This window comes from Bos taurus, chromosome X, assembly GCF_002263795.3.
Source record: "Bos taurus isolate L1 Dominette 01449 registration number 42190680 breed Hereford chromosome X, ARS-UCD2.0, whole genome shotgun sequence".
In the NCBI taxonomy this organism is placed as follows: Eukaryota; Metazoa; Chordata; class Mammalia; order Artiodactyla; family Bovidae; genus Bos; species Bos taurus.
Genome location: NC_037357.1, coordinates 4,539,512 through 4,544,914, shown reverse-complemented (window position 1 = coordinate 4,544,914; position 5,403 = coordinate 4,539,512).

Sequence of the window (5,403 nt, the reverse complement as noted above, 5' to 3'; positions counted from 1 at the left end):
TTGCCCAGATTGTCCAGAAGAGGGCACCTGAATACCATTTGTATGTTATTCTTTCCGTTGGTCTGTGCTGTGCTGAGTTGCTCAGTCCGGCCCTTTCCGAGCCCCCCAGGCTCCTATGTCCATGGGGATCCTCCAGGCTAGAATACTGGAGTGGGTTGCCATGCCCTCCCCCAGGGGATCTTCCCAACCAGGGATCAAACCCAGCCTCCCACATTGCAGATGGATTCTTTACCATCTGAGCAACCAGGGAAGCCCATGAATATTGGTATGGGCAGGCTATTCCCTTCTCCAGGTTATCTTCCTGATCTAGAAATTGGTCTTGGGTCTTCTGCACTGCAGGTGGATTTCTATTACCAACTGAAGGCTACCAGGGAAGGCCCAACTTTGCCACTTCTTCAAGTAACCTTTTTTTTAATTCTGTGGCCAGGAAGAGGGGAAAATTCTGGTTTGGGGCCTGCTGTGGCACCAGAGGTTCATAGCAGTTGATCTGATGGTTATGTGGGATTCAGGCAAGTGAGCAGAACTGAGGCCAGTCTCCAGCATCAGCAGTATTCATAGCTCTGGAGTGCGTGTGCTCATCAGTGAGGGGCCATGCAAATCCTCCCTTCTTTCTTGGCTGCCCTGGCATTGACCCTAGTGAGGGAGAGCTCAAGACACATCGGTCCTTGTGGCACTGAGAAAATTCTCCCCGCTTCTGGGAAGCAGTGGGCTCTTTTTATCCCTCTACTTCTTTGTTCTGTCTGCTGTATTAGTGTCTTCATCATCTTCGTGGTAGCAAATGTTTATTGAACACCTACAGCTTGCCAGGTTTTCTTCTGAGTGCTCCACGTGAATCTCTTCATCTCCTTTTCAGCTCTATGAACTAACTACAATTAAGATCCCATTGTACGGATGAGGTTCAGAAAGCTGAACCAATCTGTTCAAAGTCACAGAGCCAGTCCATTGCAGAGCTCTGATTTGATTCTGAGTCCAGAGTTGGTCTTCTTCCTATGAAGCCAGCTGTCTCTCACACTTCCTCCTCCCCACCCACATGCCTCTCCCTCTCCAGGTCGGCTCAGCGGCATAGTCTCTGTGTGGGTCCCGGGTTTGCGTGCTGTCCTCCAGGCAGTGAGCTCAGAGATGGCACTTAGCCAAGCACTTCCCTTTCTTTGTTGGGACGGAGGCATTGTCTTAACAGGAGAAACCAGCCACTCCATATACAAGCACCATGGTTAAGGGCAGGGGCCCCAAACCTTGGAGATTTCATACACTAGTAATATTAGTAAAATAAAACTGGGTTTGGACAGAAGTCATAATCTTTTCATTTTACCAATTAAGACCTTGTCATTCTCCTCTGCCTACTAATATTAATAGAGAAATAATATCTAAAGCTTATAGAGAAAGATTAGCATGTACCATATACTATTCTCAATCTTTCAATGAATTACCTGATATTATCCTCACAAAAATCATATTCAGTAGGCATTGTCGTTTTCCCCATTTTGGAGGCAAGGAAATTGACAAAAAGAAACGTTTTGTAACTTACTCCTGACTCTGCTGAAAACCATTATAGTATATTGTCTCTCGTGTGTGTTTGATAAAAGATATTTTTAAAAGAAACCATCAAAGGACTTCCCTGGTGGTCCAATGGTTAAGACTCTACACTTCCACTGCAGGGGGCATGGGTTCAATTCCTGGTTGGGGAGCTAAGATCCTGAGTGCCACAGGGTGTGGCAAAAAAAAAAAAAAAAGAAGAAGAAGAAGAAAAGAAAAAAATTAACCATGAAGCACAGCCAGAGGCCCTGATCTCAGAATTTAGGAATAACCAACTAAAGCACAGATGGTTCAGGGTTTGTCTTGGGAAAAGCAAATGCTGTCTCTCTCTCTTTCTCTCTCTCTCTCTCTTTTTGCAGTTTAATGTGAAAGTACTAATATGTGCTTTGAGAAGTAAACGTCTAGATAAATACTGAGACCTAAACCCAGTGACTGGCACATAAGAACACAGTACATACCAGCTGCAACGTTTATCATTGTAATTCCTTGTGGCACAACCCTGCAAACCAACCTCTTGCTGGGAGGAAACTGACCAAGGCAACTCTAGAGACTTCCTGTTACTGAGGTCAGGTAAGTTTCTGTAACTGACGACACCCTCCTTCCCTCAGCTGTCTCCAATTTCCCCTCCTTGAATGAACTGAAGCAGAGGAGTTTTACTTCCCATTGATTGATATTGCTGTTGCCATCAGTTCTGTTTAATTGCTCAGTCGAGTCGGACTCGTTGCAATTCACGGACTGCCGTAACCGGGCTTCCCTGTCCATCAAGAACTCCTGGGGCTTGCTCAAATTCATGTCCATCAAGTCGGTGATGTCCCCTTCTCCTCCTGCCTTCAATCTTTCCCAGCATCAGGGTCTTTCCAATGAGTCAATTCTTCCCATCGGGTGGCCAAAGTATTGGAGCTTCAGCTTCAGCATCAGTCCTTCCAATGAATATTGAGGACTGATTTCCTTTAAGATTGACTGGTTTGACCTCTTTGCTGTCCAAGGGATTCTCAAGAGTCTTCTCCAACATCACAGTTCAAAAGCATCAATTCTTCATTACTCAGCTTTCTTCACAGGCCAACTGTCACATCCACATATGACTACTGGAAAAACCAGAGCTTTGACTAGATAGGTCTTTGGCAGCAAAGTAATGCCTCTGCTTTTTAATATGCTGTCTAGGTTGGTCAGCGCTTTTCTTCCAAGGAGGAAGCGTCTTTTAATTTCATGGCTGAAGTTACTATCTGCAGTGGTTTTGGAGCCCCAAAAGATAAGTTTGTTACTGTTTCCATTGTTTCCCCATCTATGTGCCATGAAGTGATGGCATGCTCTTCCTTTTTTGATTGTTGAGTTTTAAGCCAGCTTTTTCACTCTCCTCTTTGACTTTCATCAAGTGGTCTTTAGTTCCTCTTCACTTTCAGCCATAGGGGTGGTCATCTGCATATTTGAGGTTATTGATATTTCTCCTGGCAATCTTGATTCCAGCTTGTGATTCATCCAGCCTGGCATTTCGCAGGATGTACTCTGCATATAAGTGAAATAAACAGGGTGACAATCTACTCGTTTCCCAATTTGGAACCAGTTTATTGTTCCATGTCTGGTTCTAACTGTTGCTTCTTAATCTGCCTACAGATGTCTCAGGAAGCAGGTAAGGTGGTCTGATATTCCCATCTCTCGAAGAATTTCCCACAGTTTGATGTGATCCACACAGTCAAAGGCTTTGGCATAGTCAATAAAGCAGAAGTAGATGTTTGTCTGGAATCCGCTTGCTTTTTCTATGATCCCACGGATGTCGGCAATTTGATCTCTAGTTCCTCTGCCTTTTCTAAATCCAGCGTGAACATCTGGAGGTTCTCAGTTCACATACGGTTGAAGCCTAACTTGGGGAATTTTGAGAAATACATTGCTAGCATGTGAGATGAGTGCAACTGAGTGGTAGTTGGAACACTCTTTTGCATTGCCTTTCTTTGAGATTGGAATGAAAACTGACCTGTTCCAGTCCTGTGGCCACTGCTGAGTTTTCCTAATTTGCGGGTGCATTCAGTGCAGCACTTTCACAGCATCATCTTCAGGATTTGAAATAGCTCAGCTGTTGCCATAGCAGCACTCAAACTTTCCATCTGAAAACCCTAGGAAACAGGGAGTCATAAACTCCTTCTGAGGCTTCTGCTGCAGCTGCTTGCAGGTTGGATGGCCACTCAGGTATTTATTTATTTTTCATTGAAGGATAATTGTTTTACAGGATTCTGTTGGTTTCTGCCCAACATCAACATGAATCAGCCATAGGTGTACATATGTCCCCTCCCTCTTGAATCTCCTTCCCACTTCCCTCCCCATCCCACCCCTCTAGGTGGTTACAATGCCCCTGTTTGAGTTCCCTGAGTCATACAGCAAATTCCCAATGACTATCTACTTTACATATGGTAATATATGGTTCCATGTTCCTCTCTGTATGCATCATGCCTTCACTAAGGTATTGAGGGTTAGTAAGAGAGGGCTCCTCAAAAGTCATCGGCAGTGGTTCTCCCCATTCATCACCCAGACCCCAAACTTGACCATGCTCTTGACCTTTCACACCCATTCTGCCAAATAGCCTCTCATCAGGAAGGTAAAGGGAGAAAAGGAACTAGGAAAGGACAGGGCGTGCTGCTGTGCTAAGTCGATTCAGTCGTGTCCAACTCTCTGTGACGCCATGGACTGTAGCCCAGCAGGTTCCTCTGTCCATGGGATTCTCCAGGCAAGAATATTGGAGTGGGTTGCCATGCGTTCCTCCAGGGCATCTTCCTGCGCCAGGGATGGAACCCCAGTCTCTTGTGTCTCTGGGAGAGTTCTTTACCCCTAGCACCACCTGGGAAAGGCCCTTAGGAGAGAGGATCAAGAATGATTTCTCTCACTCATATGTGAGGATAAAATCCCAGCCTTTTCCTTCTCATGTTGGAGCACGGGGCTCCACGAGGGGGTTCTAAATAGGACCTTTCCATAAACAAACACCCTGCCTCATTGGCTTGGCCTTGGACGTCTTGGATTTGGCTCCAAGTCAATTCATCAAAAGCCATCCTTTTACCAAAAGTCAAGACACAATGACCAAATGAACAAGTGGGTCACTCTTTGAAGGATTAAGTTATTATATGTGACTAATGTGCCAGAGCTTACCAAACTTACTGACCTACCAAAAACTTTGTTGTTTTATGTATTTATTTCAACTTGCTACGTAACATACAAAAACGCACATATTTAATGTATATATTTTGACAAGTTTGGACATATATACTGGAGAAGACAATGGCACCCCACTCCAACTCTTGCCTGGAAAATCCCATGAAGCCTGGTAGGCTGCAGTCCAAGGGGTTGCTAAAAGTCGGACACGACTGAGTGACTTCACTTTCACTTTTCACTTTCGTGCATTGGAGAAGGAAATGGCAACCCACTCCAGTGTTCTTGCCTGGAAAATCCCAGGGACGGGGGAGCCTGGTGGGCTGCCGTCTATGGGGTCACACAGTTTCGGACATGACTGAAGAGTCTTAGCAGCAGTAGCAGTAGCAGGATATATGTACAAAACCATGATACCATCACAATGTTCTTATTTGTTTGAAGAGAAGAAATAATCTGTTTAAAATATTCTACTTATTTATTTTTCCGCGCTGGGTCTTTGCTGTGGCAGGAGAGATCTTCCATTTCATTGCAGTGTGGGGGCTCTTTAGTTGCAGCATGTGAACTCTTAGTTGCTGGGTGTGGCATCCAGCTCCTTGACCAGTGTTCCAACCCGGGCCTCCAGCATTGGGACTGCAGAGTCCCAGCCACTGAACCACCAGAGAAGTCCCAATGCTGTTATTTTTAAATCCAGAGTTTAATGCGGTTTTCTTTGGGCAAATTGGCATGGCCAAGGGCTGG